Source organism: Balaenoptera physalus, assembly GCF_965194825.1.
Source record: "Balaenoptera physalus genome assembly, chromosome: 17".
Lineage (NCBI taxonomy): Eukaryota > Metazoa > Chordata > Mammalia > Artiodactyla > Balaenopteridae > Balaenoptera > Balaenoptera physalus.
This window is the reverse complement of record NC_138895.1, coordinates 7,210,850-7,235,791: the sequence shown is the minus strand read 5'-3', so window position 1 is coordinate 7,235,791 and position 24,942 is coordinate 7,210,850. Positions and strand designations below refer to the sequence as shown.

General features: G+C 33.9%; 1 long non-coding RNA gene across 2 annotated transcripts in view; it reads right to left on the bottom strand.

Moving 5' to 3' along the window:
- Window positions 1-23,747, bottom strand: part of LOC309646606 — a 114,696-nt gene extending 90,949 nt beyond the window's left edge. For both annotated transcript variants that reach the window (XR_014255461.1, XR_014255462.1), the window contains exon 1: window positions 21,736-23,747. This is a non-coding gene — a long non-coding RNA (uncharacterized lncRNA). The remainder of the gene's footprint in view (window positions 1-21,735) is intronic.
- Between the last annotated feature and the right edge of the window lie 1,195 nt (window positions 23,748-24,942).

Below are 24,942 nucleotides of genomic sequence, written 5' to 3'. Positions count from 1 at the left end.
TTTTTAAAGAGTGCTTACTTACGTATGGGAAGTAAATCATGGATTCTAATGAATAAGTGATTAGATTCTTACCTTTCGTGTGAAAATATTCTCCAAATGTCTCTGAGGGTTATGACAGTTAGTTCAGTCTGCATGGCAATTTACCCATCTATTTACAGCTTTCCCATTCTGTTATGATGCAAATGTTTGTTTACTACTGAAGAAAAGCAGCATTTTCTTTCCAATGATAAAGAGTCTTAGTTTATGGCAATCTGTGAAATCCATTAGGTGAAATGAGATTTTTTTTTTTTTTTGCTTTTTCTCGCCTTTTATGAAAAAATCCAATAGCTTCACATTATATGTGAACATTTTCTCACAACTTTCCTATTTAGAAACTATTATAAAATAGTCAAATGGGAAGTAAATGTTCTCTTTATTTCACAAACCACTTACAGGAAGGCAAAAACGTATAGATAACAGATTTGAGAACGTGTGAGAAGAAATTCAGGGGATGCCAAGAACTGAAGCAGCATTAGTAATGAATAATCTCATCAGGATTCACACTACTGCATTTAATTCCATTTAAAATGTGGTTTCTAAGCTTACCTGTCCTCAGACGATCATTATCTAGTGCAGTCACCTGAGTTCTTGTATCTGTTGTCATCAGCATAGAAAAAATATTGGCAGTATTAGAACCCCTGATAGAAAGACTCATTAAAGAATGCAAGTTTTGTGGAGAGAAAGGTTTGGGACATTACTGGAGAGGTAGTTCATGATGAAACCCAACCTGAAATGGAGTGTACCATTAAGAGAAACAGTGATATCGTGGAAGGTATGGTGCATATTTTACCAGGATTGGTTCTTGGCTGCTCAATTTCAAGGACACCTGGCCTGGTGAAATTTTATCAAAAGTAAGTTCATTTGTTATGTAATGAGGTGCAATTCAAAATCCCTTGATTGGGCTTCCCTGGTGGCGCAGTGGTTGAGAATCTGCCTGCCAATGCAGGGGACACGGGTTCGAGCCCTGGTCTGGGAAGATCCCACATGCCGCGGAGCGACTAGGCCCGTGAGCCACAACTACTGAACTTGCACGTCTGGAGCCTGTGCTCCGCAACAAGAGAGGCCGCGATAGTGAGAGGCCCGCACACCGTGATGAAGAGTGGCTCCCGCTTGCCGCAACTAGAGAAAGCCCTCACACAGTAACGAAGACCCAACACAGCCAAAAATAAATAAATAAATAAATTTAAATTATTAAAAAAAAAAATCCCTTGATTTACATAAAAATTATCTATAATTGCCATAAATGCCCAAACATATGGAATCATTACCTTATATACATCCACACAGCACAACACAATGAGCTAATTAAAAAAAAAATCACATTCCTGAAGAATATTTGATAACATGAAAATTTCCACATTATATTCTTAAGTAGGAAAAAAAAAAGGAGTTTAGAAACCAGAATCATTGACTTGATTCCAATTGATAAATAAAATATATGTGTGTGCCTATAAAAGACAAAGAAATTGGATAGGAAAAAAAATTCATAAAAACAGTGGTTCTCTCAGCTTGTGGAATTAGAGATGATTTTTACTATATTTTTCATGTTTCTCATTGTTTTCTAAATGTTCTGTAGTAAATGGTTATTAATAATTATTAATACTCAATCCAAAATGGTAAAAATATTTAATCTGAGTTTTTAAAAACATTTGCTGAGCTCAAGCCTGGAGCTCAAATAAGTTTGGAAGCTGACAGCCAGAAGTGTAGCAGTTGAAACCACAGCACAGATGAGATGGATGGCCTGGGGAACACATATTTCAAAAACTCCACTATTAAATTATGGCATCCAATTATCCTGGGTAAATCCCCATTAAAAATAGAATAAGGACAGCAAAGAAATGAATAATACAGTAAATGTACAACAATTAGATATATGTCAAACTCTGTACACTCCTAATAGGAATTACATCTCCTTGAAAGACACTAATTTAGTAAAAAAGGCATCAGGCTTTGGCATCTCGCACACCCAACTCTGAGCTCCAGCACTGCCACATACTAAAGATGTGATCTGGGCAGGTCACTTAACTTTAAATCTATTTTTCCACTGCAAAAAAAGCGTAGATAATCATTCTTACTTTGCTGGATTGCTATGGGGATTAAAAGAGAGAAATATTGAAAGCATTTTATATGGTAGGTACTTCAAAATCATTAGCCATCTCCTCCCCCACTATCCACAGATAATACAGAAACACTGATACTGTACTATGCCAAAAAAGAAAAATAAATACATTCAAAACACCAAAAAGTTGTATGGATTATTGTCTCAAGATCCAACATGATAAAATCAAATACTTCACATGTCATAAAATGCAAAAACTCATAGACACATTTCCCGCAATGGCAATTATTCAAAGAAAAATGTTAAGATCACTTTATAGAATATTTTAAAATTACTGCAGATGAAAACACTACAAATCGGATCACAGGAGATAAAGGTGGAAGAAATTTTAGAAAATTATTTCTACATAGTATACTATAAGTCCAGTACTTTTCTTTTTTTTTTAGAAAAAAAGCTTCCTAGCTATGCTACCTCTCCTTTTATATGTCAATGTGTGTGTGTCATTGGCTAAAGTAAGGGTCTTTAAAATTTAGAAATTTGGGTTGACCACTGAAGGATCACAACATTTTCCAGCAATCTATAGTAGGTGGACACCATTATTTCTGGAAATGTTGATGTTTATAGTAGGATAAAACAATTTAGACAGTAGAAAAATAATAGATGGATGACACATCTAGAAGCTAATTTATAATAATATAAATATAAATAATATAAAATTTAAATGGCAAATCTAATAATGGAAAAAAGAAAAACCTAAATTAAAATAGGAATGGAAAAGAAAATAAGATTATTTTAAGTGTTATGATGTAATAGTCTCACTTAATTTTAATTACTCAAGCAAATGGCTGAAATTCTATAAATTATTACAAAGTATAAAATTTGACATGAGTTAAGATATCTATATAGGTCCATAAATATAAAAGAATTATGAAACATTTATTAAAAATCAATCTCTAAAATACACCAAATATTGATAGATTTACTAAATAGTTATTTGAACTATCACAGAAAAAAATATTTTTATGTTAGATAATTTATCACAGAACACTCAAAAATAGTGGGAGCCACCTAATTTATTCAATGAGGAAAACATAAATACAAACCTTAAGCTTGATAAACATATCAAACTGAGGTTATCTATGTAATATCTATTAAAATTGATAAATATATCAAACAGAGAAATATAGAAACAAACATTTTGAATTTTAAAAGGTGAAAGTCAATTTGTTTAAAATCTATTTGGTTACAATAACTAATTCTTTGAAAATGAGTATTTCTAGCAGTTTGATAGATAACTCTGGTTACCTGGAGAATTTTTGCAAATTATTTTGAGTTTTTATTTTTCCCCTTTAAATGATGGGAGGTTTTAATTTTGTTTTGTATTTTCTTGGTTCAAAATGTATTTCATTTTGTTAACAATCAATATCTTAAAATAATTTTTGTTCTGTGTTGTTTATAATAATTCACAGAAACAATACAGATGACAAATAACAGGAGAATGACTAAGTAAACAATGGTACAATGGAATAAAATATATGTGAGTGGATTTGTATATAATCGTTAATAATGATCTTGGAGAAATTTACCCATTGCTACAGAAAGACAATAGTGAAAACAGACCATATTGTACATATGTTATTCATTCCATCTTTGTAAAAAAAATTTTTAATGTGATTGGATGTGCGTTGGAAGAAAAAGGTCTGGAAAAGTATGGAAGAAAATATTAATAGTGAAAGGCTCTTGGTGGGTTGTATGATGGATGTTCTCTTTTGTCCTTTTTTTGATCATCTCTTTTTATCGAGATTGAGAAAAAAGATTAAAATCTATGAAAAGACATTTAAAACACTATGTAATTCCAAGCTTTTAAGACTGTTAAAGCATTTTAAATTCAATTAATTTTAATGACTTATGCTTCTTCCCCTTTAGAAGTGTTTTCAATTATTTGTCAACAATTTCTGTTAAATTCTTATTCTCAACTAAAAGCATACTAAATATTTTAATTATTTTATGCCAAACAAGTGTCATTAAGAAAAAAAAAAAAACCCTACTGAAATTGATCCAGAGTTGATGACTAACACTAGAGATAAATCCTGCTTAAAATGAGAGTGATGGGGAATACTTATTTTAGGACTAATTTTATTTTATGATCAATTTGTTTCTCACCAAATTGCTTTCACCAAACCCTATGCTATACCATGATCAAGAAAGTTTTATCCTGTGAATATAAAGATGCTGCAATATTAAGAGAGTTATTAGAATAACTATCATAGGCATAAGATAAAACAGAAAATTAGCATTCTGATATTTTTATGACAACTTCAATACATATTCAAACTTTTTAAAATTTTAATAAGAACAAAATCTTTATTTTTAATTTTATTTATGTATTTATTTATTTTTGGCTGCGTTGGGTCTTCGTAGCTGCGTGCGTGTGGGCTTTCTCTAGTTGCGGCGAGCGGGGGCTACTCTTTGTTGTGGTACTTAGGCTTCTCATTTCGGTGGCTTCTCTTGCTGCGGAGCATGGGCTCTGGCACACGGGCTTCAGTAGTTGTGACTTGCGGGCTCTAGAGCACAGGCTCAGTTGTTGTGGCGCACGGGCTTAGTTGCTCCGTGGCATGTGGGATCTTCCTGGACCAGGGCTTGAACCTGTGTCCCCTGCATTGGCAGGCAGATTCTTACCCACTGCGCCACCAGGGAAGCCCCAGAATCTTTTTCTTAACAAAGAAAATCTATCTTAAACCAAAAGTTAAGCATTAAAAACTCAAAGCATTTTCACCAAATTTAAAATCAGCAAAAAAAAAAAAGGTGCTTACTTGTCACAATGCCATACCTCATGAAAAAATTAGAATGCTTAATTTGGGGGAAGAAGAAACAGTAGTATATTCATTATCAGATGACATTAATGTATATCAACAGGAACTATAGGAATTTGTTTAAAAAACAGAATACTAGAGCAGAATGTGGACACTTGGTTAGTCCTTTGGGTTGGGTTATAATATAGTTATAGCTATATTCCAGATAAGAATATAAAAATCAATATACTCTTCAATTTCTACATACTTGGCTGAAATACACATTGGAATCCAGAAGATCCAACTTGTAGAAGTTTAAACATTTTAGGAATAAATTTCAGAAATACGTGTGTCATTATAAAGCAATCCACAATACATTTAAGGTATATAGTTTCTGCTGAATGGGAAATAATAGTATTTAATGACTGTTCTTAAAACAAATTATAAAGTTAATTAAGCTTTACACAAAATTCTGGAAGGATCCTTATTAAAACAACATTAGAACTTTAGAACATTTCTAAAGTTCATAAGGAAGAGCCCACAGGAAATGATATTTAAGAATTCCTGAAGGAAAAAAGATAAGAGAGGAAATTGGCCCATTACATGAAATACATTTCAAGAACACAATAAATAAAAGCATGATTTTTAAAAGATAAAAATACACAAAAAATTGTATTTGTAAGTCTGCCATTAACTCTGTAACTTGTACCAATTTTTATTCCAAATATTATACTTTTAAATGATATCTCTAGTTTTGGTATCTTCTCTACATTTATAAATATAAATGTAAATATAAATATAAATATAAATATAAATTTATCAATGAGTACTTATTCTACTTAGAAATACTTTACTAGAGTGATCACTGCTTATTGTTTGAAAATGGTGAGAGAGCTTGCAAGACCCCATCATAGTACTTGAGAATGTTTCCTAATGGACAAGAATAATCCTGAATATTTTCCAACTATCCAAAACCAATATCTCTTTAACCTGTGAAGCCACAGATGATATCACAAAGGAAAACATTTTGAAAATTTTAAACATTTTGAAGGCATCTGTTTGTAAATGTTTTTACAAAGTCATTGGAAACAATAGCCAAACGAATGGCTAGTCCAAAACGTGATTTTCAGATATTATTCATCATCGATTCTCATATGTATACTTTTTGTACGGTTGCTTACGCAGAAGAAAGAGAGGCAGGGAGGGAAGGAGGCTGGAGGGAGGTGTAAATGGAAAGTCAACAAAGAGGAATCTAGATGCCACAATCCCAGCAAAAGGAAGGGAACCAAACTAAAGTGATATCCTGAAAGCCAAAAGAAAACGAGGACATATAAATTGTTAAATATCGCATGAAGGAAGGAAGGAAGATCGTTTAAGAGGAATGAGAACAAGAATGGAGGTATTACTCTATCTAGAAAACTCGGGACTTTTAAGTTCTCTATGAACCCAGTAGGAATCTTAACCTCACTTGAAACTGAAAATGTTGAAATGATCAGGTTGGGACTTCAGACAATTTTTGCACTTTGCTACTGGACTCGTTAATTAAGCTTAATTTACATACGTCCTCTAAATACTCAAATCCTTATTTTAATTATCAATTAATTTGGCTGTTCACAAATATATAAAGTCATGAAAATGTAGAGTTAGGCAGAAATACATAGATCACCTAGTCAACCTTTAAATACTACAGACTAGAATGCTAAACCTCTTATCATTATTTAGACAAAAGACCCTATTTCAATCACATCAATGCTTTTTGTCTTTATTTGCAATCTTGTGAGTGATATTTTGAAATTCTATTTTTTAAAGATTTGTGAAAATTACCTGGAGGTGATACTATCTATTTTAATGAGCTTCAGATTATTCTCAATAGTATTCCAACATAGTATCAAGTAGCTCTGAGGTAGTCAAATATGTTATAAAAGTAAAGAGCATCCACACTTTTCCTTTCTAATCAATTTAGCTTACCCCAAACCACCTAATATTTCACCAAAATTATGATTTGGTGCTGCTTTCTTGATTTATGCAGAAAAACAACCTTGGAACACTGATTTTCTCTATTGTTCATCTAGTTTCTTTTTCTTTGATTTCTACTCTTATTATTATTCCCTTCCTTCTACTTACTTTAAGTTTAATGTGGTCTTTTTCTAGGTTCTTTAGGTGGAAGCCTGTATAACTTACTTGTAGACTTCCTTCTTTTCTTATATAAACCTTTAAAGCTATAAATTTCACACTAAACATTGCTTTAGCAGCACTCTACAAGTTAGAATGTTTTGTGGTTTCATTTTCACTTAGTTAAAATATTTTCTGAACTCTCTATAATTTCTGCTTTGACCCATAGGTTATTTAGAATTGTATTGTTCAATTTGTAAATAGCTGGGGGTTTTGTAGATATATGTGTTACTACTGGTTTCCATTTTAATTCCATTGTGTTCACAAAACATACCTTTACTATTTCAATATTTTAAAGTTTATTTAGATTAATTTCATGGATCACAGCAAGGTCTGTCTGTGAAGATTTCATGTGCACATTCTCTGTTGTTGCTGGGAGTGTTCTATAAATATCAACTAGGTCAAGTTTCTTAATTGTCTTCTGCACCCTTACTGATATTCTATCTGTTCTATCGATTACTGAGAAAGGAGTGTAAAATACCAACTATAACTGTAAATTCAACCATGTCTCTTTAACAACTGTTGGTTTTTGCTTCAGGTATTTTGGAGCTTTATTATTTGGTATGTACACATTTAAGATTACTGTGTTTTATCAATGAATTGACTCCTTTTTCACTTTGAAATGTTCCTCTATCTCTAATAATATTTTCTCCCCCGAAGTATATTTTATCTGATATGTTACAGCTTCGCCAGATTTCTTATAAGAAGTTTGTCATGATGTAGCTTATTCCATCTTTTACCTTTAACCTACTGGTTCTTTATATGTAAAATAGGTTTACTTTAGACAACATATAAGTGGATCATGACTTTCTATCCTGCATGACAATCTTTCTTTTAATTAGAATTTAATTTAATGTAATTATCAATATATTTGGGTTTAAATCTACCCTCTTTCTATTTGTCTCCCTTTTCTCCATCTGTTCTTTGTTTTTCTCTTCCTCTTTTTGGATTATTTGTTTGTATTCTGCTTTATCTCCATTATTAGCTTTTTATGTGTATCTCATTTTACTTATTCTTTGTGTACTGGCTCTAGGATATACAATAAGCATATTCAATGTGTGTTACTCTACCTTCAAATAATATTTCACAAAAAATATAAGAACCTTAAAGGAGGGGCTTCCCTGGTGGCACAGTGGTTAAGAATCTGCCTGCCAATGCAGGGGACACGGGTTCGAGCCCTGGTCTGGGAAGATCCCACATGCCGCGGAGCAACTGGGCCCGTGAGCCACAATTACTGAGCCTGCACGTCTGGAACCTGTGCTCCACAACAAGAGAGGCCGCGATAGTGAGAGGCCCGTGCACCGCGATGAAGAGTGGCCCCCGCTTGCCACAACTAGAGAAAGCCCTCGCACAGAAACGAAGACACGACACTGCCATAAATTAATTAATTAATTAATTAAAAAAAAAAAAAAAAGAACCTTAAAGGAGTGTACTTCCATTTCCTCCCCCATTTCCTTGTGCTTTATTGGTCATACATTTTACTTCTACATATTTTATAACCTCATGATGCATCATTATTATTTTTTATTTAAATGATCATTACATATCTTTTTATAAACTAAAAACTGAGAAAAAATTATTGTATATTTATCCACATAATTATACCTTCTGATGCTCTTGATTCCTTTGTGTAGATCTACATGTTCATTTGATACCTTCAGGTAGATGATCTTCATTTAACATTTCTTATAGTTCATGTCTGATAGTGATGAATTCTCTCATTTTTGTTTACCTGCAAAAAAGTTTTTACCTTGCCTTCATATTTGGAAGCAAATGTTTACTGCATATAAAATTTTCGATTGACAAGTTGGTTTTTTTGGTATAGCACTTTAAAGATGTTGTTTTAATGTCTTCTGGCTTGCATAATCTTTGACAAGAAGTCTGTTGTCATTCTTTGTATGTAATGTTCATTCTTTCTTTTTTTTTTTTAACACCTTTATTGGAGTACAATTGCTTCACAACGGTGTGTCAGTTTCTGCTCTACAACAAAGTGAATCAGCTATACACATACACACATCCCCACATCTTCTCCCACCCGTGTCTTCCCCCCACCATCCCCATCCCACCCCCCTAGGTGGTCAGTAATGTTCATTCTTTCTGGGTGCCTTTAATACTTTATCACTTGCAGGCAATAATTAGTTATGATGTGCTTGGTATAAAATTTGGAAATTATTTCTTTAAATTTTTTCTTTGAACTCCTCTCACCCATTTGGGACTCAAATAGCACATATGTTAGACCACTTGATGTTGTTCTATAGTTTACTGAAGATCTATACATTTTATTAAGTTTTGTTTTTCATCTGTGCCTCATTTTAAGTAGTTTTTATCACCATGCCTTCAAGTTCATTAATCTCTTTTCTGGAGTGTCTAATCTGCTATAAATCTCATCCAATGTATTTTTTATTTCAGATATTTTATTTCTTATCTCTAGTTCTACATAGTTCTTTTAAAAATCTCCCATTTCTCACCTCATTATGTTCATGTTTTCCTGTAAGTCTCTGCTCACATAGAGAACATAATAGCTCTTTTAAAATCCTTTCCTGCCAATTCTGTCTTCAATGTCATTTTGGGTCCTGCTTCTCTTAGCCATAGATTGTATTTCCTACTTCTTGTCATGTCTGATAATTTCTGATTAGATGATGGGTATTGTGTTGTTACATAGTTGAGTTTGGATTTTGTTGCCCTTCTTTGAAAGACTGTTAAGCTTTGCTCTGGCAAGCTTTGTTACTTTCAATAAACTAGATTCTCATGAGGCTACTCTTTCAGCTTTGTTAGGGTGGGTTCAGAGTAGTCTTTAATTATTGTTTAACCTTACTACTAAAGTAAGAACACATTGGGGTCTCAATTGATTCCCTGGGTGAGCAGAAAGAATGCTCTGCTCTAGCTGATCAAAGCTTGAATATCTCTCTACCTGTGTAAACTTTGGGAATTATTCAGCTTACAGAACTCTGGCATTGCTTCACCTAGCTTCATGTACTTTCATTCCATATGCACACATCTTAGGATTAAGCAAGGACTCTAGAGGACTCTCATATAGTTTTCCAAAATTTCTTTTTCTTTGTAGTATCCCTCCCTTTGGAACTCTGCCCCACAACCTCCAGGCTCTTCAGCTTTCCTTATCTCCAAACTCTCTCCTCTGCTTAAGATCCCTCTCTCTACACCATGAACTGACATGTGCCTTCAAGAGAAAGCTAGAGCAATTCTAAGGCCTATTTCATTTGTTGTTTCTCTCTTGGAAAAGATCACAGTCCTGTGCTATCTCTTGTCTAATGTACAAAATTGTTATTACATATGTTTTATCCAGTTTTCTAGTTGGGAAAATCTGCTTCATGTTATCCTATGCTTAGAATCTGGAAATATTATGATGAAAACCCTTTGGAGAGGTGCATAAAGAGGACTGGCCCATCAAAAACAAAGTGAAAATTCTAAATTCTAATTAGGTAATCGATCTAGTATTCATTAGATACACCAATATACAGATTTATCAATATTCATTATTACTATTATATTTCATGATTTTATATCTATATTTTGGATGTGCATTTTTGAACACATGGAAACATATTTAATAATCAATATTTGAACTATATGTCCACTTTGTAGAAATTGGACTATAATTTAACATTTATCATTATAATTTTTAAAAAATTTTAATTTTAATAAGAATATTTTAATTTTATTTTAATAACATTTACATTATAATTAAGTGGATTTCACATTTTATTTTAGTACATTGATATTTTACAAAATAAGCTGAGGTGTTCCTTTGTTAAAATCTAATGTTGGTAACCTGTTTCCAATTAAAAACATACATTGTAATGTGTGTGTGTGTGTGTGTGTGTGTGTATTTAATGGATTCTCAATAATAGATTTCCCTAATATATTTTTCTTATCTTTGCTGCCTGTTAATTTGTCTGTCATTCTAGCAGTTGACTAAACAGATAAAAAAAGTGGCAAAATATAAAAGGAAAATTAGAAATAGTGTTTCTAAAAATATTAATGATAAAGTGGTATAGTATTATTTTAAAAGATCATCATATGTGATATAGTAATATTTTATATTAATAAAGTTGCTCTTGTTTCATATGATTCTACATGTTTGTTGTAGCATAATTTCCACAGGATTTGCCACCCCAAAAAAATTGAGAATTACTGATGAATCTGGTGTTAATTCCCTACATCAGAAATAGGGCTTCTGATTTAATGACATTCTAATGAGAAAAATATGATCTTTTTATAACAATTCAGTTTATGATAAGATTTACAGAAGTATATGGTGCAGAAAGATAGGAAATGTTACTATATGTTAATGATTTACCTTTCTTTTTTATTTAACAGAAGGTGAAAATGTATTAAGTTTAGGGAAATAAAAACAATATGACATTTTAAAAACTCTTCCTAATACAAATTTGACCCTCTGTTGAAATATTTCAATTATGCGAAGTAACTCAAAGCCTACCGGTAATGAAATATCACTGCTAAAAAAGGAAAGTGTATGTTTACTCTTGCTGAAAACAAAAGTTGAAGATGAAATGTGGATGACAGACAGGAAAGAGATAAATAGCCACACTTGGTTATCCCTTTCTACCTGAGACTTTAAGCTTACGAAGGAAAAGCATTCCTCTGGGTAAATTCGATCATTTTGCAGGAAAGGTTGGCTTCAGAAAAGGAACAAAGGAGGGAAGATTTCTATTCTCAGAATGGTATGGTAGGAAAAAGTAGGAGACTCTGCAAGAGACTATAAGATAGTTAACAGGAAATGTATAAAATTATTAATAATTATTTTGGGCTCATTATCCATTTGGCACATCACTGTTTGCTCATTTTCCAGGAATGTGAATTTGTCACCACAAGATAAAAGTGCACTTCTCTTGGAAAAGTAGTATGCCCTATTCTATGAGCTAGACATGTAGCAGGACTTCAAATACTAGTTTAATTCATTTTCTCAGCCTGCTGTTCTTTTCATTAAAGTTATTTACTATTGAATTTTGATCTTCTAGGGACCGATTTTTCCCTCATCTATTACCTATAGGGGAAAATGATCAAGAGAACTTGAACAGACGTTATGACTCAGACCCTTAAGAGAAAAGCTTGGTGAAAAGGTTGGAACTTTGTGCTCCAGCAGAAATATGTTTGTTTCTTTTCACCTTTCAGGGGTTGCACATGGGAGAAGTAACGGCAGCAACTAGATTGCTTGCCCTGACAACAGTGAATCGGGACTCACCCAATTGTTGTTGTTCAGAGCAGGAGCTGTACTTATATAATATAGCCTTTTGAATGACCCTTAAGAGCAAGGACAGAGCTGACTACATTTTCTGAGAAAATTAAAAATGAAATCTATTATCGATAAGAGCAGTCAATACCACGTAGATTCCCTGTTTCATCAAATGGTTAATAGTTGAGGTTTATTACAGATAGAATTAAAACCACCTGCTTCTCCACCTTCTACCATTGTACTACTACTAATAATAGCACTGAATTTGGAAGTGGGAACTTTTAAAAGCTTCGTTTTGTTGAGAATAAACAGTTCCTATAGTGCATATCTTTAAAACATAACTCTTAAAACTATTTCTTTCTTAAATCCTGCTTGATTAATCTCAGCCTACTCTGAAAACATTCTTTTTCCACTGTATTTCTCCTGTATTCCTTGGGATCTGTTGCTATCAATGGACACTTTTTAATACAATGCCACTAATGTAATTAAGTCTCTTTCACATAAGTGTACTGGATATCCATTTATTTATTTATATAAAAGCTACTTCTTGAGCCTCTCTTGTGTGCCAGGCACTCTTCAAGGTGCTGGCGATAGAGATTTGATCAACCACATACAGGATATTCCTTCTTATGGAGTTCGAATGAGTAAATGACTAAACCAATAAACAAAATAGATATATTGATATTCTAATAAGGCCTAGAAAAATAATAAAAGATGGTGGTATTATAGATAATGACTAGGAAGCCATCTTAGATTCAATAGACAGAAAATTAATCTTCCAATAAAGATCTGATTGAGATGCAGAGGTCAGCTATGAGAAGATTTCAGGAGAAAGTGCAAGCATAAATGCCCCAAATTGGGAATGGACTTGGCCAAATCCAAGAACAGAATTAAGGTTCATTCATAGTGTGTGGCAGGGATGAGCTCATGTAAGAATTAAAGGCAGTGATAAAGAGGTTGGATTTTTTTTTCTAAATTCAGTGACAAACAGAAGAGCAATGTAACGTGATGGACATTTCTAGAAGATCACTCTGGCTTCTTTTTTTTTTTTAATTGGAGTATAGTTGATTTACAATGTTGTGTTAGTTTCAGGTGTACAGCAAAGCAAACCTCAATAGAACTCAGATTGTGTAAAAACAAGAATGAAAACTAGGAGAAATGTAAGGAAGTTATTGAATTAAGCTAGTAGATCCTGGTGAAGCTTTGGACTGAGGTAGTGACACTAGTGATAAAGGCGGACAGGTATGGGACATATTTTAGAGGTAGAGATGAAGTTCTGGGTAATACATTAGATGTGAGGTGTGTGAGTGAAAAAGCAGAAGGGGGAATGACTCCCAAGGTTTTAGCTTGAGCACCTACATGGATGGTGGCACCATTGAATTAGACACAGAAAACTTGGGATGGAAAAGTTTGGATGGGAACTATTGAGTCAGTAGTTGGATACATATACATGGAAATTACAGACATCCACACAGGTATATACTGAATCCTTTAAAAATGGAAACCATATTTTTTTCACTTTCCTTTGTAGTAATTGTATGACAAGGAGAAGTGCATGATAAAAGCTAAAGGAAACTAGGAAACTCTGATAATGATCTTCAAAATTTTGTCATTAACATCCTTGAAATCCAATACCAATTTCCTTAGTTCTGTAAAGTGGGGGGAAAAAATCTCTAGTCACCAGGCAGTAGCTGGGTCTTTTGATGTTTGGATTCCAAGTATCATGCACAGTTCTTGGAACAACTTCTTCACTGAATAAATGATCTGCTTTAGCGTGACACTACCTAGAGATATCTCCACCACCCTCCTCCCTTACCCTCAGTTCTGCTTCGTCCAACTCTCCTACACAGGAGCCAGGGTCTTTCCCTAATCTGGGAGGGTGAGTAACCCCTGTACTGGGTCAACACCCAAATTTAGCTGTGAACCCTGACGCCTCCCACCTTCAGAGAACAAGCAGATGTGGTCAGTGTTGCCCGCCTGAATGTAGGAATTGCCAGCCTGGCTTGTACATTATTCAGTCTCTATTCCAGGAGGTGCCCCAGGCCATTTAAGTAACAACCAACAGACCAAGAGTGGCCCAGAGAAGCCTGGATTACAGTAAGTTCCCTACATACGAACAAGCTCTGTTCCGAGAGCTCATTCGTAAGTCCAATTTGTTTGTAAGCCCAACAAAGTTAGCCTAGGTACCCAACTAAAACCATCGACTATATAGTACTGTACTGTAATAAGTTTATAATACTTTTCACACAAATAATACATTAAAAAACAAACACAAAAACTAAAGAAAACATTTTTAATCTTACAGTACAGTACCTTGAAAGGTACAGTAGGACAGTACAACCGCTGGCATCCAGCGGCTGGCATCGAGTGAACAGGCAAGAAGAGTTACTGACTGGAGGAGGGAGAGGAGGTGGGAGATGGTAGGAGATGGAGGGCAAGCTTCAATGTCACTCACACCTGACATTGATGGAAAACACATTCCCATCTTTGAAAGTTCGCAACTTGAAGGTTCGTATGTAGGGGACTTACTGTAGTAGGAAGTAAGCTCTTTGAGCTTGTTGTGTGAAATCTTCTTCACAAATATCAAGCATTTGTACATGTAACCTAAAATGACCTAGTATTCATCTTGAACCAAATATCATCTATAGTTCAGAGACTAAGAAAAAAATCTTTAAAAATTATATCTTTCTAAAAAAATTATATCTTTCTAATCTCTGCAGAAGATACCAAATTTGCCATGTACCTCTCATGTTCAATAATTTAAAAAAAAAACAAAAACAGAAACAAAAAACCTTAGTACTTGTAAGTGTAACTTTTCTTGCTAAAAACCGTTTTGTGAAAAATAAATCAAATGCTAGAAAACTATTCACTGCCAATATCTTTGGCTTCCAGGAGTTGCTGTTGTATGTATGCAAGTGCCACAAAGAATTAGAAGGGAAGGTAATAGAAGAAAGGGTGCAGTGATTATGCTTACTGTTTTAATAAGCTTAATATCCACAAGAAACTGAAAAAGAAGTAAAAAGAATTTCTAGTAATGAAAAATACTGAAGCCAAAATTAGAAACTAATAGCATGTTACACAGAGTAATCTTAAAGAAACTAATAGCATGTTAACACAGAGTTGAGAGAATTAGTGAATTGGATTACAGTCTTAAAAAGTAGCCAGAATGCAACAGAGAGAAAAGGGAGAGAGAGAGAAGGAAAACAGGTAAAGAAACCAAGAACACCTATCGAGGAAGCCTAACTTATTTCTTTTTTACTTATTTCAGAAGAGTTTTAGAACTAACAACAACAACAACAACAAAAAGAGAGTACAGAGAGTTCCTATATACCCCACACTCAGTTTCTCCTATTATTAACATCTTATAATAATATGGCACATTTATCATCATTAACGAACCAATATTGGTATGTTGCTATTAACTAATGTCAGTATAGTGTTTCCTAACTTTTTTCTAATGTTCTGTTTCATTTCCAGGATCTCATCCAGGACACCACGTTACATTTAGTTGTCATGTCTCCTTGGGCTTCTCTTGGCTGTGAGAGCTTCTCAGACTATTCTTCATGGTCAACATGACTTATCACTGTTGATGGTGACCTTGACTCCCAGCTTGAGGAAGTGTTTTTCAGGTTTTCTATTTTGCATTTTCATCTATGATCTATTTTGAGTTACATTTGTAAAGAGTGTCAAGTCTATATCTAGATTCATTTAGGGTTTTTGGGGGGGGGGTTGTTTGTTTAACATCTTTATTGGAGTATAATTGCTCTCCATTGTTGTGTTAATTTCTGCTGTATAACAAAGTAAATCAGCTATACGTATACATATATCCCCATATCCCCTCCTTCTTGCGTCTCCCTCCCACCCTCTCTATCCCACCCCTCTCGGTGGTCACAAAACACCGAGCTGATCTCCCTGTGCTATGTGGCTGCTTCCCACTAGCTATCTATTTTACCTTTGGTAGTGTATATATATCAAGATTCATTTGTTTTTGCAAATGGGCATTCAATTGTTCCAACATCATTTGTTAAAAAAAAAAAAAAAACACTATCTTTTCTCCATTGTATTGGGTTTGTTCCTTTGTCAAAGATCCATTGACTATATTTCTGTGGGTCTATTTCTGGGCTTTTTATTTTGTTCCCGTGATTTACATGCCTATTGTTTTGCCAGTAGAAACCTGTCTTGATTGCTGTAGCTTGATAGTCTTAAAATCAGGTAGAGTGAGTCCTCCCATTTGTTTATTCTTGAGGATTGTATTAGATATTCTTGGTCTTCAGCATTTTCATAAAAATTTTATGTCAATACCTGCAAAGTAACTTGTTGGAATTCTGACTGAGATTACATTGAACCTATATATCAATTTGGAAAGAATTGACATTTTAACAATATTGAATCTTCCCATGGTGAACATGGAATGCCTTTTATATAACATACTTTTAATATAAGTTCCTCAAAGAGAAGACACAAGGTGGGGTCGGGGGAGAAGGCAAGATGAAACAAGAGAAGACAAGAGAAAGGAAGAGACAGAAAGGTTAAGGTAATATTTTAAGGTGTATGGAATGAGACTTTTCCATAATTGATGGAAAAACATCAACCTATAGATTCTTATACTAAACAAACCTGAGCTAAATTTTCTTTAAAAAAAAGAAAATTAATCTTAGATGCATACTAGTGAAGTTACCAAGCACCAAAGACTGTGTAAATTTTTTAAAGCAGCCAGATAATACTTTTTTTTTAATTTATTTATTTTATTTATTCATTTTTGGCTGTTTGGGGTCTTCATTGCTGCACACGGGCTCTCTCCAGTTGTGGCGAGCGGGGCTACTCTTTGTTGCGGTGTGCGGGCTCCTCATTGCTGTGGCCTCTCCTGCTGCGGAGCATAGGCTCTAGTATGGGCTCTAGTACTGAAGCATGGGCTTCAGTAGTTGCAGCACGTGGGCTCAGTAGTTGTGGCTCGCGGGCTCTAGAGCACAGGCTCAGTAGCTGTGGCGCACGGGCTTAGCTGCTCCACGGCATGTGGGATCCTCCTGGATCAGGGCTTGAACCTGGGTCTCCTGCATTGGCAGGCAGACTCTCAACCACTGCGCCACCAGGGTAGAGCCCCAGATAATACTTTTTAATTACAATGAAAGTAATGACAGCTAAACTGATGGGTGATATTTCAAAGAGCATCAATAAAAACCGCAAGTGAGTGGAACCGAATCTTCAGTGGAATGAAAGAATTCTAGATGCCCAGTGAAAATATTTTTAAAGACTATACGTGAAATAAAGGCATTTTCTGATGGAATAAACTGAGATTGTCACTTGAAGAGCCTCAGTAAGGAAAATTCTAAAAGATGTACTGCAGACAGTGGAAGGTGATACCATATAGAAAGATTAAAGTCCAAGAAAGAGTGAACAGCAAAACTTAGTAAATATGTGAATAAATTAGGAAAAAGATAGTACTTAGTGTGCCTTTATACTAGATGTAATAAAATACTAAGTGCCAAATAAATCTCACAAAGACCTGCAAGACATATACAGAGAAAACTATAACACCTTCTTGAAAGCCATAAATGGAGGAAGAGAATTCTTATAATTGGGGGAGGGAACAGAGGGACCCTGGGGAGGCAGTCAAAGTTCTATTTCTTGAAGTGAATAGTAGTAACATGAGTAGTCTTTTCATAATTATTCATTAAACTATATATTTTTTATTTGTTTTTTCTATTTTATGTCTATTTTACAATTAATAAGAGAAAGACTAAAAAGAAACTGACTGGTCTTCAGTTTTAAATTAAAATAGTTTCCTCTTTTTCTGCATATTTTATAAAGAAAGAAGAATCTTTAAAAAGAAAAAAGTTGACTCTATTTCTGTAGTGAACTTTTAAATGAAAACCTCCAAAGCAAACAATGAACTTCCTCTCTTTGTACCTTCAAATCTGTTTTCCTTCTTATATTCCTTTCCCCCATGTGAACCTTGCCTGTTCTAACTTTCCCTTCTTGGCTCCCATTTCCTTGCTCTGTAGGATCTCATTCTTTAGGGCTCTCATAACATAACATAACATAACACCTTTCCTTTTTTCCTTTTTCTGATCATCTGTAGCATATAATTCACAATGTCCACTTGCATTTCCTCACCATCTGGCCACTCAGTAAGCCTCCAGAATCTGGTGTCTGCTATCACCAACCAACTGTGAAACTGAACTGAAAGTTCACAATTCTTCTGAAAGCCACGGTCAATAATTTTATTCGGCATCCTAGACCCTTGAGTTTTTGGCTGGATTAACTTGGTTTTATTGTATTTGAAAAACAAAAATCAAAGCTTGAAATGCAAGCACAGACTGATATAATCAAGATAAAGAATAAGGGAAATGGAAGCAAAGATACTGTGGCACCAGAGGACAAATGAGTAATAATGTGTGTGAATTAAACGCAAATAAGATTTAAAGTGAAACCAAAATATGGAAGGAAAAGATATAACAAAACACTCATGAAACTAGAGAGAACCTGAGAAAAGGTTGGAGGGGAAGAAGAGGGGAACTCAATATTAAGGAGCATATGTCAAGGGCAGAGTTCTGGACTTAGCCCTTCCCATATTTTGCCTCATATAATTCTCACTATAACCTGTGGTACAGGTATTATTATTCCCATTATATATAAAATAGAACTGAGGCTCAGAGAAATTAAATATCTTTCCCAAGATGGAAATGGAAAAGCATGATGATCACCAAGCCCATAATCTTAGTGTCAGTGGTTCTCTATACGTAAGGAAGGACAGAACAGGAGAAAGCCAAGAGAGAGCAGAGGCAGCTATACAGCTTCAAATTTTCTATCTTTGCTTCACCTAGAACACCTAGCACAGTACCTTTCACATAGTAAGCATCCAATGATCTATGAATAAAATTTACCCAAGGTCACATAGATCAAAAACATATTATTCATTGTTTATTCAATCATTACTTAGTAAACATTTATTAAATACCCATATGTGCCAGACTGTAGACATTTTAAAGGATTTTATTTCATGTGAAATGTGACTTACTTTAGATAAGATGGAGAGCATGGAGATCCTTCCATAAATCTAAAAGTTAGACTTGATTAAGATGAACTTGTTTAGGATTATTACAAATCAGATAAGACAAAGATACCTAGAGGCATCAGAGAAGGGCGATTCAGTTTACCAGTTGTCTTAAAGATGAAAATTTGATCAAGAGTGACATATAAATCATGACTCATTGAAAAGTAAAATATAGATTTGAGGAGCAAGAGAGTTATTTACCGTTTAGGATTATATTTGCACCTCTACTGTATTCCATTTATAGGAAAATCAGAAGTATTAAAAACAGAGCCCTTTTCCACCCAGTCTATTGCTTTCTAAATTACATGAGTTATTATGTAAAATGGACTTAATCTTTTATCATCCATTTGAGATATTACCATTCATTTGAGACCACAGGAGTTATTACATACCTAAAGTGACATTTTTATCTTCAATAAATTCTAATTCAGTTCATATATTATCTAGAGAAACACAATTTTAGTGTGCTTAATCAAAATGCTTTATGGATTCTTCATTCCATACCAGTAATAGTATGATGCTTTAACAAAAAAATAGTAATAAGTATTCATTTGAATAACCATAAGGAGGCTTTTCTCCTCGGTCCCTTTAGGGAGAACCTGTCAATGGCCAAGCTTGTTTGGCAATTCCTGCTCCTCAAAGGTGCCATGATAATTTAACGATTTCATTATTTTCTTAATTTTCCATTTTCTTAGGATTTATCTATAGGTGCCATTTGGTAACTTCACTTTAAATAACTCCTATATAACTTATAATCTTATAACTCATAAACACACTTTTATTGTCACTCCTATAAAAAATATACTTTTGTAACCCAACATTCATTTGGCTTTAACATAACTGACCAATTGATGATTAATTACAGTTGGTGTGTTATTTTAAGCCACTAACTGTTGAAAAGCAGAGGGTACACCTTTCCATAGTTATAATGCCATTTGCACAATGGCATATTCTGAACATTTTGTGAAATACCATATTTGATTTGTATATAAGCCTTTATATGCAGTTTTGGTGCATAAGATTTATTTCCATCTTAAGGCATACTTTTGGTTTAAATTCAGAGATTTTTAAAATTTTACATGCCCTTTTTGTAATAATAGTCCTTCATCCAAGATTTATAACCTTCCCGATATCATCAACTGTGAGTTTAATGAACTTACATTACTGTGTAAATTTTTAAATTTAATTTTCTATCTCATCTTTCAATATCTTCACTTCCATGACCATACAACGACTAAAAGGTTTTTGTCTCTAAACTAACATACATCTTTGATCAAATTTTTAAAGATTCATTTCAAGGCAGACCTTAATCTATAGTTGTATGCTTATATTACTCTTAAAATTCTCCACAAACACACACACACAAACAATAGTTTATCTAAATATCGTCAAAATTTGTTTTACTACTTCTACATTCTTTTCCTGAAAACAGTCTTTATTCTGTAAATGGAAACCACATATTTAACTCTTCTCTAGCCCCAAGAGAGAAGGTGATGATCAGCCATTCTCTTCTTAAGCAATTCAAATCCTTTACGTCACCTTTGAGGTATCTCTTAACCGGTATCAGTGATTACAGGACTGAACTTGTAAAAATAAAATTCCTTATTTTTCTCATTCCTTTTAGTTTTTTTCCATTTAAACCGAATAAGGTTAATGTTTATGTAAGTACACAAACATAGTCCTAGTTTTGTTTCTTTATCACATAAATGGCATATATCCATTTTCAACTCTGAATCTCTTTTTGACTATTAATATCTTTTAGGGATACAAATTAAACTTCAAAATGAGCCAGCCTTTAATAATTTAGTCATACCTTAAGGCAATTCTTTCTAGAGTTTTCACAGAGGACTTCAGGCTATACAGATGGAATATTTTCTTTTAAAACATGTTTTGAATGTCCCTGTCCAGAGCCAGAAGCTTAAATTTTGACAAATACTAGTTCTTAAGTAAAGTAATTTCAGTGTTCATGTCTAGCCACTTTCCTTCAATTTTTTAATACTTTCAGGATGTCTGGGCCCAATAATCTTTTAAATTTTAAATACAGGTTTTAGCTACTCTCCATTTCATTAATCACTCATTTGAAGTATTTTAACAAGTAAGGAAATAAATCAGCATGAAGTGGAATAAGCTAAAATCTTGCTACAGAATTAATAGAAACCTGGATGCAATTTGGGGAAAATCTGCACAGACCCAAATTTGTTAATTATAGGAGAAACTGGAACATAGAAAAAAGCACATTGGTATAGGAAAAGAAGAAATGTGAAAACAAAATGTGTTTTTATTTCTCTTTATAGCATTTTATAAAACTAATTGGACTAAAATGTGATATTTTAATATAGCAAATACTATATCCCATTTACCTCATACAGAAAAGTTATTTATAAATAGTATATGGTGTATTTACCTACATGTAGCTAGAATGTAAGCCATCTATTCATTGTGAGTTTGACCACAATTACTGGATTCGTCTTCCACCATTTGCATTTCCGTCGTTCCGTGACCTTGAGAGAAATGGAAAAGAAAAAATTGTTTATAAAACCCATTTCAATCTTGAGGAGTACAGTTTTTAGGATTAATGTCTTTTCCTTCCTTACATAACAAGACTATCATAAATTCTATTCTCATAAATTAAAGAGGTTGGAGATGAAATTCACATTTTTATATTAATGAGAAATCATAGTAGAATGTTAACTAAATTATCTCCAAATCTGTGTCTGATTTGAAGTGATGGTTTATAAGCTAAATAAATTTTTCTGGGTCAATTACTCCAGTGCTCAATAAAAGTAAAATTCTCAATAAAAGTAAAATGACAGAAGTTGAAATGAAGGAATGAGAAAAAGCAAGAAACTCTCTGTATGATTCGCTGCCTACTTGGGGATTTCTGAAAGAACAAATTTATGGTGTTAATGTAATGAGCTAGTCTGAGATCTCTTCCAAGAACATCAGCTTGTCTAATTAGGGTTTTGAACAATTTGCCAACAGTAAATAAGTTACAGGAAATGTTTCTAGTTTCTATGAGTAATATATTTTCCTTTCATTCCATATCATGAAATTTGGCCTTTTCTCAAATTCCTTACTTATTCTTGAATATTTTTGACAGGTGATTACTCTTCTATTGATGACAGCATCATCTTTTTATTTCAAAATAAATTGCCTATTGACTGGCACCTTCTAAGGAACTACCTCCTTTAAAATAGCTGTGGGTTCAGCATAGATTTTTCTATCTGGCTTTCTAGTAGCCAGGAAAATCTAATCATGTGGGCCATCTTAATGACTCAACTTTTCATAAGCCCAAAAAAACTGTGTTTGCTTTAATGGTTAACAGTTAATCAAAAACGTGACAGAAAATGAGTGAATATTATGTAACACACCTTATTTAACTCAGCTCAGAGCATTCTTACAGTTCAGTTATATACCATATAGTTTCAATATGCTTCCCAAATGGCCAAGAAGCAGTAAACATATGGTGAACTACAAACTCAAATTTGTCACTTTATTTTGATATGAGGGATATGAAATAAAATTATGATGGAAACGAGCATTTGTGCATATTCACGCTGAGTAGCAGTAGTAAAGATTTGATGTTTATGGTCCTACTTTTGTTGCATAGGGTCATTTTAGTCTGCTTGCATTTGAAAAACAGAAGCCTTTCAATTTATCTTACTCATAATTGATAGGTGGCATTGAGTTAAATACTACTCAGAGGATCTCCTGGTCCTTTATGTACAGATAATAAACAAAATCTATGTGAGGTAAGCCTCCCCCGCCATTTTAACCAAGGGGTTTGATGGTAATTAAATATACTTTAACATCAGTTCTAACCAAGCTCTCTACTCCTAAAGGACCTGTGTGGTCCTTTTGCTTTTCCCTTTATTTTTTCCCAGTTTTATTGAGGTATAATTGACATATAGCATTGTATTAAAGTGTACAACGTAATGATTTGATGTTTGTATATATTGTGAAATGATCACCACAGTAAGTTTAGCCAACATCCATCACCTCACATGGTTAAAAAATTTTTTCTTGTGGTAACAAGTTTTAAGATCTACTTTCTTAACAACTTTCAAATATACAATACAGTATTGGTAACTATAGTCACCTTGCTGTACATTACATCCCAGAACTTACTCATCTTATAGCTGGAGGTTGTACCTCTGACCACCTTCACCCATTTAACCCATCACCCCATACCCACCCCACCCTGGCAACCACCAGTCTGTGCTCTGTTCCTATGATTTTGGTTTTCTTTTTTTTAGATTTCACATATAAGTGATATCATACAGCATTTGCCTTTCTCTGTCTGACTTATTTTACTTAGCATAATACCCTCAAGGTTTATCCATGTTGTTCAAATGACAGGTTTTCCACTTTTTTTGTGGCCATGATATATATATATACACACACACACATATCAATATATATGTATATATATATATATATATATATATATATATATATATCACATGTTCTTTATGCATTCATTCATTTATGAACACTTAGGTTGTTGCCATGTCCTGGTTATTGTAAATAATGCTGCAATGAACATGGGGTGCAGATATCTCTTCGAGACAATGGTTTCACTTCCTTCAGATATATGCCCAGAAGTAGAATTGCTGGATCATATAGTAGTTCTATTTTTAATTTTTCCAGGAACCTCCATACTGTTTTCCACAGTGGCTGCACCAATTTACATTCCCATCAATAGCGCACAAGAATTCCCTTTTCTCCACCTCCCTTTGTGAGGTAATTTTAATTGTAACTTCATGAGGTGATAAAAATGTGGTGGTATAAATCTTTTTTAGGTAACAGTTAAACCACACCACAGGCTTTTTTCACCTGCCATATCACACAGCAGATGTAGGTGAAGGAAAGGAAAAGAAAGTGTGTGAAATAAAGGGTAAGCTTCTCAGACTGTTGGTACTAATGAAGAGAGCAAGAAAGCCAGCCAGAGTCTGCTCCTGGATGCCCAGCTTAGCTCTCCCCAGCTCTAAAGACAAGCTGAAAATCTTCATTAATATTTTAATGCAATGTACTTGGAGAGAAACTCAAGGTCAGGGCTGTGTAGATTGAATGGGTGAATGGTGATCTAAATACAGTTACACTTGAGTAATGGCTTGACAGTCGGTCATCGTCGTATGAGGAAAGGATGCTTCCAGTGGAGAAGGCTTGCCCACCATATCTTGTTTTGTTTTTTCAGCAACAGGGAAGACAAAGGTAAAGGGCAAGTAATAACCCTCTCTCACCTTCTCACTTTTCCTCTCTCACCTGTTTACCTGTTTTCTTTGAATTAGGCATCTTACAATAAATAGAGGTGAACAATGTGATTATTTATGGGAAGAAAGCCAACAGAAGAGGTTGATGTTCTGGAATGTAAAGCTCAGTTTTCTAAACATCTTCCCTGAAGGCTCCGTCGTCTTCTCAGCATGGTTAAATGATGCAAGTCAGGGAGCTCATAGCTTTACCCCCTCCCATCGTGGTCTCACCCTCACCCTCTTGCCCTGTTAATAGTTCCCCCGAAATCCTATCACTTTGCTGGAGGATTGATGTAAGTCTCCAGCAATTAACATAATTACAAGCCTGATTATCTTCTAATTGCATTATGAGCATTTGG